Below are 14,306 nucleotides of genomic sequence, written 5' to 3' on the forward strand. Positions count from 1 at the left end.
CTCTTCATAGACAATCGACTCACATGGAATCCTATTCACTAGACTTCAAATACAAGCAAGCAATGACAAAACGTGTGAAACATTTTTAAAGCCTACTTGGACGACGTTCCAACTTGTCTGTAGAACTCAAACAATAGATTATAATGCTATCCTCAAACTAATGTGGACATAAGGACTGGAGCTGTGAGGTACAGCCAAACCATCAAACATACGGACAATACAAACATTCCAATCAAAACTACTCCGACAGATAGTTGACGCTCCTTACTACGTGATAAACTTTACTCTCCGTTACAACCTCCACATCATCCCATGATGTAACTTGCCAAGACGACATATCAGAAGTTCCTATACTGTTCTCTCTAATTGCTCCAATCCATTTGTAGAGTCTCTAGCCTGTAGTGTTACTACTCCTTATAATCCACAACGCCGATTGAATCGCCGGTGGCCCCACGACTTCTTTGAGGATGAAGATCATCGCCAACAACATCGATTTCCTATAGAGAGTGATACCGCTGGGTAGTTTCTCTTGCTGCTCTTTACGCACGATAAGTATCTTTACTACTCATATTTACTTATTTATATACAGAGCGAATTTCTAAACAAATTAAAAAAATATGTAAATAAATTTCTGATAATTGGAAATTTAGAAAAGATAAAGATAAACAAAAATTAGTTAATTTGTTTGTACCTGATCTGTGGAAGTGAAGCTGTTGAGGAACTGCATCTTTCATTGTCAGCAGACATGAGGTGTTCTTCCATTAGTTGAGGTCATACTTCCGTTCGTGAGAACTTACCTTAAACAAAAACACAATGCATCTTATGAGTTCCATTTCATTTGTTCGTGCAAGTAAAACACTAAAATTAAAAGAGAAGTTATTATTGAAACTAATAAATAATTTAGAGTAAGGTTATAATTTAGATGCCATACTTTGCTTCGCCATTAACCTTTCTAGTAAAAGTATAAGTTTAATAAAATTATGGATTACTTAATTTTTTAGTAAATAATCATGAAACATTCATTTATTTTAGCACACAACCTCGTAATATAACAAACATTATTAATTATATTTTTTTCTCCTTATACCCATATTATATCTACTTGTGGGGTACATTACACTTTTTCAGGCTGTAACACCTCTGGAAAACATTAAGGAACTCCATGCTAAAGGATCTTCATTAATCTTCTTAAGTCCTGCGGTATCTGAATGTTCACCAGCTTAGCAACTTGTCATCTGACCTGACTTGAACCTAAAATGCATGTCAACCTGCCTTGGGTGTGAATGAATATCTTTAGAATTTATACTAAAAATTTAGTAGAGACTTCAGTATTTTTTTTTTAGTATAATCAAATACTACTTCTAAGGAAATCGTAGGAACTTTTTCGAAAAAAGCAGAAGCAAAAAACGGGAAAATCTCTCTGGAAGGTGAGACTTTCCAATCAATAGTAACAGGTTCTCTGGAAGGTGAGACTTTCCAATCAATTGTAACAGGTTCTCTGGAAGGTGAGACTTTCCAATCAATTGTAACAGGTTCTCTGGAAGGTGAGACTTTCCAATCAATAGTAACAGGTTCTCTGGAAGATGAGACTTTCAAATCAATAGTAACAGGTTCTCTGGAAGGTGAGACTTTCCAATCAATAGTAACAGGTTCTCTGGAAGGTGAGACTTTCCAATCAATAGTAACAGGTTCTCTGGAAGGTGAGACTTTCCAATCAATAGTAACAGGTTCTCTGGAAGGTGAGACTTTCCAATCAATAGTAACAGGTTCTCTGGAAGGTGAGACTTTCCAATCAATAGTAACAGGTTCTCTGGAAGCACCAAAAAAATAGAAATAAAATAAATAAAATTTGAGTTATAGTGGATTTATTATATCCGGAAAGAAAACGGCTGGACAAGTTTGTAAAAATTAAAAAAAAAAAAAAATCAAACACAGAGGACCTCAAATTGAAAACTTAAAATAGAAAATCTTCCCAATTTTTTGTCTCTTACTTTTCTTTTAGAAGTAAGAGAAAGAAAACAAGTTATGTAGATAACTGAAGAATGCAATACTAAGCATTGAAGAATATTTCAGCCAGCCGGACTATTGGTTTTTCTCGCGGAATAATTGCTATTATTTTGAAGAGTAGTAAAATCTGTACGGGTAATTCCGGCCACCCCCACAGATATGTGGGTGTACGTCAGTGAGTGCATACAGACCACATCTGGTAGGTCAGCACTTGAATGTGCTCATCGATAATGAACTAGCCGCGTTAAAACCCTCAACATCCACCCACTCATAATACACACACACACACACATCGATACTGCTAATCGATCATCTGCTTCGTAAAGTACTATGACACACAAATACACATACTCTCTTATATAATATATATATGACATCCCTTATACTTTGATATGAAGCATAAGAACCTACTTCCACACGATCCCTCGATACTTATACTATCCCGGCACTAACGATGAGCAAAATTTATCCCTTCTCACCTATCCTATCGATTTTTTTACCTCTTCTTCTAAACCGACACCCATCACGGCTACTTTTCTTTTTTCTTATTACTTTCCCTTACGTATGAGAAAATCGACCATTTAAGGTCCCCTGAATCATAAAATTCATGTTTTATTCGTCCCATCATTTTCTATAACCAAAGATCTCAATATTGTAATTTACTATATAAATTTTTGTTACAATTGGAATTGTTACTAGTTTTCTAGTTGGTTGACTTTAATGTAGGTTCACTGTATTGAAAAGGCTTTTAAGAGAAGCATTTAGTGCGTAAAGTTTGAACATAGGAGACATATTAAAATGCTACAATAAAATCCTTCATGAACACTTTGGGTCTACTGATTTTCTTCAAACCCGGAATTGTTTAGCCTCACATTTAATTCTGATCAGCAGGACATGTGGGCTTTGAATGGTAGAATCCAGAGCAATGGCATCTTTACGACAATCTCTCCTCGCTTGAGCTACCCAAAATTAATTTTATGAAAAAATGTTTTAGACAAACTTTACGACATGCAATTATAAAAAAAATTAGTGTGAACACTCGTAGTTACTAATCTTAGGTTTTTTAACTCACAGACTTTACTTAAGAAAAGTCTAAAAGAAATTTTGGAGAAAATGGAAAACCCATGAGTAAAGAGGTGCTTTTGTTTTGGTTTAGGAATTTTCTTTTTCACAAGACTCCTTAGACGGATTTTATCCAATATTTCTCTTGAAAGTACCATCAACGAATCCCTCCAAAAATGTTTTTTAAATAAAAGTTATAGAATATAGAACTTAAGGAAAAATGAAAGATCGGTTGTTTCAATAACTTATCACTTCCGGTTTGACACACCAACACATGCTAACATGTTTACCATCCTCAGAGAATCCCCTATGAAGAAGGGGAAGTATAGATATGCCGGTCACAACTTCTCTTACAATAAATGTTTAGATCTTATTTGTTAAAAAGACCTATGAAATTTGCCATAAGATTGTAAAATATAGTTCTTGTTTACGATAAAATATACGAGTGAGAGATGCAATTTAAAGATATGAGAATTAAATTACGTCAGTAATTCTATTTGGGGAGGAGTTAAAATATATATTATATAGAAACTAAAAAAAATAAAGGACAATGGTAAAGTATGGTGCAGAAGATAAATCCATTTATTAAATCTGACCCAGCTTTTCCATTGACTGGCTCTACCGCCTTTGTATTTTCATTTCTGTCAGAAATTTATTGTACAGGATATGATGAGATAAAATGTATGATATTTGTTGGTAGAAGAGGAAGAAGTACTGAGACTGGCGACAGTACCGTACTAGACAGGCGTCTGGAAGTAATGCAATATTCCAGTGTGATTTATCTTAAATTATATCTATATAAACATTGTTTGATGCCATGCACTTTATGTTGTCTAAAACAGAGGTGTGTGTGTGTGAATGCATGTAAGGAGATGAAAATTTGGACTTAACATATTCCTATAACTTCCTCCATTTCACTTCTGGGAGCTTTCACTAATCAATTAGCTTCCGCCTGAAAAATGTGCCATTAGAGCTGATCGCAAAGGATACTCAAACGAGAGTTAGGGATCTCACTCTTCGTAGAACTACTGGCGTCATAAGTAATCCGATACATTGATTTTAGTCCTTATCTTTTTTTCTCAAAATTTATTTGATGTGAGTTGTTGCAAAAAATTGCAGCTATAAACGAGGATTTGCCCTATATTTTAAAGAAAATTTGGGAATTTTATCTTTTTATAGAAAAAGAATCAAAAATTGTTAAAGTTGGATGTTTTTTAAAGTTACGCTTTTTCGTGCAGTTTTTGACGTTCAACCCTTATACAACTGTCCTACCGGACCTTAACCTTTGCTTTTAAGTATATTTAATTCATTGTTCCGACCATGCTTAGAGCCCTTCAGGGTTTGAGAGTCCGCCTCCGCCTCTGAACGAGAGCGACAACACAGTTCAGAATTCGGGTCTATCTCCGGTATAATGTGGTAATTACTATCTAGAGGATAACTTAAGAAGACGAGGAAATGAGAAATAATTCAAGTTTATTTCTCCCGTAGGATATCTCAAGCAAGAGTATTGAGTGCTGGGTAACAGTGGCTGCAACCTCCCTCTCACTATCCCAGTTCGCTTGAGCTTCTTCAATCAAGAGTCCAGGACAGCAGTGAAATACTACAATCCTCCTGCCGTCTAGGTACAACTTTAATCTATCTTATACCCAGTGCTGCTCATTATAACTTACCTACACATTCACACAGACCTGGAACCATCCTAAAAACCAAGAAACGTGTCCCCTGTCTTCCTATTAAATCCCTGTAATACTAGAAACTACGTAATCTCCCACACCCACTTTCATATCCCTTCACTCTAGCATACTACAGGTTTAACCCATCCTGTTTTAATCCTGTTTACATTCTATTTCTCACTGCTCTACAATCCGCCAGGATTGTCGTTTTAACTACAGCGTCTAATCACAGGAGACAGTTGCTGTTAGTCGCAAAAAACTTCTATTCCCAGGTTTATATTCATAAAGTTCAACACAAAAAAATGTTGTTAACATCGTAAGACTTGATAGGACCAAAATTCTCTTAATTTGTGCGAGTTATTTCGAAGGTCACTGAAAATATGTCAGTTTTACGGATAAAAATTACGACTTTTAGGAAACAACTGAAAAATAATTGTAATAAAAGTAATTTATGTACCTACACTCGATTGGAAAAAATTTTTTTTGAAGACATACCAGAGTCCCTTGTACCTAAATTTTCAAAGTTCTAACTCCGAATGTTTTACTTCTCTGATCGAGGCTCCTAGTACCAGGATGTATTGCAATCGTGGAGTTTTTAGATTTACAATTTTGGCCGGAAATACAGTCTCTAGTCATGACCCAAAAAAATTTCAACTTCTCAGCTTATGGATCTGGTCTCAAAACAACTATAGCTTATAGCTGAGTAAGGTATAGTGCGGAGATGGCGAACATTTTGAGTTCGGCGTGTCAAAATTTTGAAAAACCCTAACTTTAACTCTAGTGTGCGAAGGACCTTAGATGTTGAGCTCCTTTAAAAATAACACATAATAATAATAACTCTAGTGTTACGTCACATATAGAAATATTCATTATTTTTTGACATTAGCAGCCATAGTAGAAACAAAGCTTTATTAAACATCTACTTTATGATCATTGATCTAAGGAAATTGTGCCAGATCGTTATTCTGAATAATATCCGTAATTTCTTCAAAGTACTCCCCAAATCGCTAGTATTATTTAAAATTATATAATAACTTCGATGCGTGGCACCCAAAATTGAGTTCACGTGTCACTTGTGACACGCGTTTCATGAGTTCTCCACCACGGAGCTAATACTCGTATGTAATACACATGTGCGAATTACGTATAATGATTTTCAGTTGATTCATTTAATTAGCTGCGAATAGCACATTCCCTTTTAATTAAGTGATTTAATGTATAACGTATACTATATATTCTGTGAATGACAATCAGCCTCCTCTCCGTGGCCTCCTTAATTTGCTGTGGCTCTCACAGGTTATGATTAGACATCTCCCTAAGTCTGTCTGCTTAATTAGACTGTGGATACTCATGGGAAATTATGATGATGAAGTTTTTCTTTTCCGAAGGGCCGACCTATGAGCCTTTACTAGTTCTTTGCACTCTCAGAGCATGAGGGCTACTACGTCTATACTTTATATTAATTTTTTACAAAAATCAATATCTGGCAGGTTATTTAAATCTATAACTCAGGTTTTGGCGATGGTATTGTAAACTTACATATAAGATAAATAATTTTCTTAACCACTAAAAGTAGTCGGTGAATAGAGGTTATACTCTGTTGAGGTTACAATCAGGTGTCAGCAGGTGCCATCTTGATTGAGCGTTAATTTTGTATTTGGTTTTATAAGGAAATTATTTGGTCATACACTTAGTTTATTTGTTTCTATTCTAAAGTTGAGGTACGATTTTTGACTTTGTGATTCGTCTCTTATTACTTTGCAACATAATTCTAGGGAAGTTGGTGATCAATACAAGTGCATTAAAAAAATGGTACATACTCCAAAAAGTATACATTTTTGATGAAGACTCGGTCTTCATAGGTCAATTTGACGATCGCAATACTTGCTCTTCCTAGTAGTAAGAGAAATTTTATATATATATATATATATATATATATATATGTGTGTGTGTGTGTGAGTGAGAGAGATAGAAATATATATAAATAATAGATGTAACTATGATAGAGTTACCGTGTAGAAGGAATTACAGCTACGATGCGGCGGTAAGGGGCAAGAAACAAAGGGATGTACTTTGCAGGGTGAAATATACTAGCCGAGTGGGGAAATATACCCACATAGAAAGTACGAACCGCACGGCTCAGACTACCCACTCACAGCCGACCACGGAGTTGGATTACTTCCTCCAGTTTGCTGGTGGTGCTGTGAGTCATGTTGTAGATGTTTTGAAAGGAACACAGCCATAAGGAGTACAGGCAGAGATGCGAAGATTTAATAAAGACCATTATCCCAGGGTACGCACGCTTCCTTGCTCACCAGAGTTAGCAAGGGTCTCTGCCTGCCCACCCCTGCTTCCTTGCATTTTAGCAACGTCAGCTGATAGTGGCGGTAGGGTCATCCCTTCTAGTTAACTGGAGCCGCTGTCGGCCGGCTAGGGTGGTGCAGCGCGAGGTGCCTCTCCCCTCCTAACCCGGGCTTCATCATGCTGCTTGACAACATCACGTTACATCCTTCTAACTAATCCCAAGCGGCTCTCAGACGGGCGACGCCCTTAGATTCAATATGTGTGCAAATGTGTTTTCCACGCGATAAAAGAAAACCTGACCTAAAAATTAAATAAAAAAAAGAAGAAGATATGAACTCATTCGACTCACTCGACTATCTGTCACTAATGCTCTCGGAATTTCTTTCAACCTCCGAGTTATTACTAAATTTTATTTAAATGAAATTAAATCCTCAAAATTCAAAGTATATAAATAAATAAAAGAAAAGAATTTCAAAGAAATGCCATATGTTTGTGTTCTGAAAGCTTCCTGAAAGAAATCATCCAAGAATTTCACATTTTCATTTAGCTCGGATTCCGTTCGCGAGAAATTCTCGAAGAAAATTATTGACTTAAGGAGTAAAAAAGAACGAGTTGGGGTAAAACCATTTAGGGCGAGCAAGAGAGGGACAATAACATAAGACAGATCGCTGAAAACGCAGATCGTGTAAGGTTAAGAGAATAGTCCTATAAGTAAGTTGGCTACAGAGCGAAACTCGTAGAGAAGAAGAACCTGATGAGATGGACTTCTTATTGATGGAATCAAGGTCCTTATAAGGACCGTACATGTAGCCCAAGAGAAGTAGAAGAATGGCATCACCATCTCGATGCTTTCTCGCCCGTACAGTAAACGAACATTCTATAAAAATCAATTCAGCTACTGCAAAAATACGAGAAAAAGGATGCTAGTTTTCCAAAAGATAATTTAACTGGCTTTGATAGAAAAATGGAGAAAGAACTTAGGAGAATCAGCGGAGAGGAGAAGTGGAGGAAGCGTAGAAAAGCTTATATATAACACCTTTAAGATAAACTGGGCTTTAAATAAAATCCGTTGCTCTCTTTATTGAAAAAGTTCTACTTTCTTCTCTCTTCTGGCCTTTTTGTTTCTTTCTTTTTGAAAAAAAAGGAGCCAAAGCAAAAATATATGAACCTTGGATAATTGAAAAAATGTGTTCAAAACGCGTAACTTCACTCTTAACGTAATTTTCGTAATTAAATTTTAATGAAATTTAAACTTTGTTCTAAAATAATTCAATAAATATTGTAAATGTTCACTGCGATAAAATGATGCGGTTAAAAGAAGCTACCTCTGAACCCCACTACAGTCAATTTATGAGATTCAACCAAAAATAACAGGAACTAACACAGTTGGTCTCCATGTTCAAATGAAATTATGAATACTCATCAGATCACTATTCTGTATCGTTAATTATTGCTCGGATTGGAAATTTCCCAGCACTGAACTATCAATCATCTCTTCAACTTCATGTTTTGGAAAGCAGTTTTCATAAAACCATATTATCATCACAAGGTGAACTTCTTCTGATCCATCTCTAAGCAGATTTTGGATTTTCCCATCTTTCTCCATAAATTAAGCAAAACCAATAAAAATAATTGGTCAACAAACTGATTAAACTACCTCTCATGGTGGATGAATGTCCGAAACCTGTCAGAGATATAATTAACATGCGTGCTACGATGAATAAAATCAAAGATATTATTTATTATTTTAACATTTGAGTATATATTTTTACATTGAATTTTCATTAAACAATTTGACAACTTTGACAGAACCTAAGAAAGAAAAAATTAATTTAAAAAAAATCTAAATAAGTGTTAAAAAATTAACCAATCGAAATGTGAGCTACAAAAGATTAGCTCATTAAAGAGATATTGTTAAACAAAATAATATGTCCTTTTTTCTATCCCTCTATTGCCAACAAATATTACGATCATCTCGAAATTAAGATATAGCCAGGAATCTTTTGACAAAGATTTAAGATCACCTGAAAACAAATAAATTGTTTTCAACTGTGTCCTGAAGAGCTCCTCCACCGCGTAATCACACAAAGGAAGTGGATAAATAGAAGGATTGTGAAGGAAATAAAAGGAAGTAATTGAAATCTTTAGACTGGACGACCTTTCTAAGAATCGTCCCAAAGTACAGTTTTGAAAAGGCTTACAGAAAGCACATTCTTGATAGCACCAGTGAAGGTTCTCCTCTGATTAAACGACACTCCTTGGAAGGTTCTAAAATGTTCTAGTTAGAGTAGAAACAGATTAAAATACTAGCTTTTTAGAAGAACGTAACAATATATAGTAATCAATACATAAAAGTAATCATGAAATCAAGATATTGCAATCGATATCTAATGGCCCATTAAAAATGGTAATAATTGGAATCAACGATAACATATTAACCAATACATATAGGAAAAAGCTATTCCTTTAAATCCGTTAAATTATAAAACACATTGAGTTTGTCAGTGGTAGTAAAAGAAGTAATAAGCGGTCTGCCCCCGGGGACGGAAAGGAGTTTTTATTTTTCTTCTCCACTGACCGCCCCATCATAGAAAAACGAAGAATTTTCTTTACATTATTGAACATAAAGTCTGCCAACAAGACATAATAATGGTTTGTGTTCTTTCGCTTTTTCTTAGCTTTTCTATCATTTTCTCCTACCCCAAAGAAAAATAAGACAAAACAATCGATTCTCTGTACAATTTTCCGCCCACCACTGTCTTCTACTTTTCCTTTAGTTTTTTTATTTATTTTTAAATTAGTTTTTCTTCACTTAAGAGTTAGAAAAGATTTAATGAGGAAAACATCTGTGTTAATTCCCAGCTTTCTATTGTCTGTAATGAAATATTTAGTGAATTTTTGCGCTATTTGCCACGCATGTAACATGTAAAGTGTTACTTTCACAAAATAAGGCAATTATGGGTGCGAATGTCTGTTACCAACTTGTTAATTGGGAGGTCGCGGGGCCAATGGTGTCTCAGATGTCTAGGATGATTACCTGGAAGACACATTAAAGGGGTAATAAGTACCGAGAGATTCGTTTGGAATCTTAAGCCCCACCCCGCTAGCCTCTACATAATCCTATAGAGATATAAATAATTAGAATCTCTAAATTTGTGGCTAATGCAATCAATACAGAAGCAGGCAGTATTGGGAATTGATAGGTCAAGCTAATAACTGAAATTACTGGGAGCTACAATTAAATGAAGTTGACTCCGTCTATTATAGTGCTAGCATGGTCTGACAAACATTATTGAAAACTAGGTCTTTTGGGATACTATTTGATCAAATGAAAGTGTGCATTGATGCACGGAATGACAACTATACGATATCAAAAGAGCAAATAATTTAAGTTATAATGCTTAGCTAGGTGACAGATTTTGGAAATGCAGTTACCTTAATTTGTACAGAATTTATGTTGTTCGAAGCCAAGGTAAGGAGATCTCCCGAGTAAGGAGTAGCTCCCGGCAATTCAGGATCACCATCGTCTGGCACTAGAGAATGAAAAGCTGAGTATGTTGTTATTTATATTTATACAGGATCATGTAGCAACATTAAGTTGATGGTTTCTGGGAGTGTTGAGGAATCAGCAAAGTCTGGCATGTCAGTCTTAAATAATGAGTAAAAAAGTACGTCTTCACAGATTGTATTTGACACAAATTTAGAGTATTTCTTCTACAGCGAATTTCTACAGACAGCTGAAAGAACCAAATGAAGAGTAGACAATTATGACTCCCGGATTGTTTAGGTCTATAGAGATTTCAAATTTCATCTTCAAATTGAGAAAAGTATAGTACATTCAAATAATTCATGTTTTTCTCTTGGGGACAAATTTCGGTCTATAATTATTTTTGCCCTAGTTTCTTTTAGCAATATCGGTCTAATGCGTTCTTTTGGACTTAAATGACAGTCAGTCTTTTAGATTTCCCCCGAATATCCAAAAATTAAAAAAGATTCCCCAAGAAAATGTTTAATAAAAAAATCATGTCAAGTTCGTATTTGTGAACTTCTAGCAAACTTCATTATCTTTACAATAAAGGTATTTCCACAAATCGCTTGTCTTCAATACTTTTGAACTCTACCAACGCCCTTTAATCTCGTAAGTAGTGGAACCATAAATTGGGCTTTTAAGTATATTACTTCACCGAAATGCTTACCATTGCGTTTCTAGCGATAGGCCAAAATGAGTAGCCCTTTCTGTGTAACTTTTGGAGAGTTGGCAATCTTAGAACATACGAGGACCTAAGAACCGTATGTATAAAAATTTATGGAATTCCATTTTCTTTTTTCTTCATTACTTTGTACAGGTTAGGCAAAAACAAATCGGAAATAAACATGGGAATAAAACTTGGACAGTCTTACCAACTTATCATCGAAAAGTAAAAAAAAAAAAAAAACTCATGTAAACCTCATTGGCTGCTTGTAAAACTGAATGTGGTCTCCTTTTTCAAAAGCATTCCATCGCTTGTACGGTCTTTTCTCCTTTACAGTTTTACAGCATCACAATGCGCCAATCGATTCACACAAGAAATTGGTTTCTTCTTTAGTTATGTAACACTTACGCACGTAAACAAACACTTTATTGCCGAAAATAAATAAAAAAAAGGATAATTTAAAAATAAACGAGCATTATTACAGCACAAGATAATATAAAAAGAAGAATAAAGATCTGGATTGAATTAAATTCAGTTTTATGAACTTTCTTTCAGTTGTTATTATTGTTACCGTTATCGTGATCAGTTTGGAGCAAAAATAAAATAAATAACCGTAACGAACAATTAGAACAATAGTTGCAATTTAGTCAAATGATGTTCTTGGTATACGTTTGGCCTTAGATGATGCTGCGAGAGTTCACTAATATGGTCTTAATTAGAATTGGTACAATCTCGATATCCAAGCTCAACTATTGAAGTATATCGATTGTAATTGTGGGTATTGTTCCTCTAGAAACGAACCAATAGCTTGTTTCTCTCTACGAACGCTTTTCAAAACCACTCTTTGTACAATTACGCCCATCTGTCGTGGATGTCTATCTTTCCTCTACTCTATTTCCAGACCATCTTGCTTTTGTAGCATTGTAGGATCCATCATCCAGGCATATTTGTTAAATTTGTCATGACGAATATCACACACCTCTCAAAAAATATATTTACATTCTTTACACAGCGGCGGCAGATTGTAAGAGGCACGTTATCGGGCCAATTGGCTAGTACATGGTATTTGCCCTTATTTTCATGGCTCCATTCTCGACAGAGGGGGCTCCAACTATTTCTTTTAAGCCATGATTACCTATGGAGATGCCTCGTGATTTGTGTTGATTTTGACGGAATCAGTTCATACATTTCCATAAAGATAAATGTATTTTCTCCAAATGACTACTCCGAAACTTGGCCGTAAATGTTTGCTACACGATGAAAAACTAGAAGAAAAAGTAAGCCGAAAACACTTTGAAATATAATAAATATGGTATATTTCAGTCATTTTGATTTCATTCCAGTGAAGATGTTTAACCTGGGAACAAGAACGCCCCTCTACAGAAATGAGCACAAGACAAACTACTGTCTCACTGTACATAATGTAAACAAACTATTCCCGGCTGTTATTTTCGTAACTCCGTTCTCACTTCCTCTTTCAACCATGAAATATTGAACACTATTCAGTTGTTGCTAAAAGAAGAAAACAGTTTTTGGGCACGAGAAAAGGGGCGGGCAACCACACAAGTAGTGATACAGTATTGGAAGGTTAACAGGCCAGACGACAAATAATGCTACCAACTTAACAAATATATGACACTTAAAAAAAAAACATCATCGGTGTCTAAATAATTAATGGTAAAGATTATTTTAAATTATAACTTTGTAGAATCTTTAGAGACTTTGATAAATGAGCCTCAAACACTCCCCCACTTCTCTTACGTCTCGTTCTGAGGCTTTAGTTCAGAATCTCTTTTACTTCTTTTTCAAACCCCACCTCTTCACACCCACGTACACATAATGGATCTCGTGTCAAGTAGATGTTTGAAGTATCTCTTAATGTTTAACATCTTCGAAAAAGACCTTCGGTTCATCATGGTAAGATGATGTGAAAATCTGGTGTGAAATAGACGACTTTAATCTTCTTTGTCTTTTTTTTGTTTTTGAAAGGTTATCCAGAACGTATATATGATTGTGTAAGATGGAACGTGTGTTATAAAGAAGTGAATCTGTGAGAGAAGCTATCACCTCCTCCTCCTCCCCAAAACAGCCCTTAAATGGCATTTTCCAGAGCAAATCTTTCAAATAAAAGTTTTAGGTTCACAAGTTTGATTATACCAAGTTTAAAGAATTCCATTGGAGTCGTTTTCATGAAAATTCTGATTTTCTATTCCTCTAACTTTTATTTAACACCCTCGCGATTTTCTCTCCTCTGAAGAGAGTAGTTAATCCTAGATGTGAATTAAGGAGAGTTACCTCTCGTAACTTCTCTCCTCAGTTTGTGATTAGTGTCAATAATATACAGATAACGCCTCCATCACCTCCTCCTCCTCCCCAAAACAACCCTTAAATGGCATTTTCCAGAGCAAATCTTTCAAATAAAAGTTTTAGGTTCACAAGTTTGATTATACCAAGTTTAAAGAATTCCATTGGAGTCGTTTTCATGAAAATTCTGATTTTCTATTCCTCTAACTTTTATTTAACACCCTCGCGATTTTCACTCCTCTGAAGAGAGTAGTTAATCCTAGATGTGAATTAAGGAGAGATACCTCTCGGTAACTTCTCTCCTCAGTTTGTGATTAGTGTCAATAATATTCAGATAGCGCTGGTTCAACTTTCAAAATAAATTAAAAAAAAAAAACTTATTCTTACCTCAAGTTCCCATAACGCTGACATCCAGTGCGTGGGAGTACTCTGTCCGGAGGAAGTCATTCAGTAATGGGTTTCCGAGCTCCAATAACCTCGCATATGCCCTAAAACAAATAAATATATCAGTTAACGCTAGCTACTGCAGACAGAGAAGAGCTTGCTGAAGCCAGCAATCCATTCACCTACAACATCCAATTCGTAATTCACCCTAAAACTCAGTACCAATACTCTACTCTGGGTTTTTATATTTTGTATTCAGTAAAATTTAATTAAAATTAAATTTAATTTGTGTAATTTACTGAAGAAAATTTATAAAATTTGGGCAAAATTATTATTTTTTTCTTCACATTTAACTTTTATTTCTTTAATTTTGTTTTTG

General features: G+C 35.1%; 1 protein-coding gene across 4 annotated transcripts in view; it reads right to left on the bottom strand.

Moving 5' to 3' along the window:
• Window positions 1-14,306, bottom strand: part of LOC141462280 (uncharacterized) — a 236,355-nt gene that overhangs the window by 24,970 nt on the left and 197,079 nt on the right. For all 4 annotated transcript variants that reach the window (XM_074144015.1, XM_074143988.1, XM_074143997.1 and 1 more), the window contains 2 exons: window positions 13,931-14,031; window positions 692-797 (listed from right to left, as the gene is read on the bottom strand). The gene's annotated coding sequence lies outside the window, so the exon portion shown is untranslated. The remainder of the gene's footprint in view (window positions 1-691; window positions 798-13,930; window positions 14,032-14,306) is intronic.

Source organism: Rhodnius prolixus, unplaced genomic scaffold (genome assembly GCF_049639745.1).
Source record: "Rhodnius prolixus isolate KJV_2025 unplaced genomic scaffold, Rpr scaffold_1, whole genome shotgun sequence".
Lineage (NCBI taxonomy): Eukaryota > Metazoa > Arthropoda > Insecta > Hemiptera > Reduviidae > Rhodnius > Rhodnius prolixus.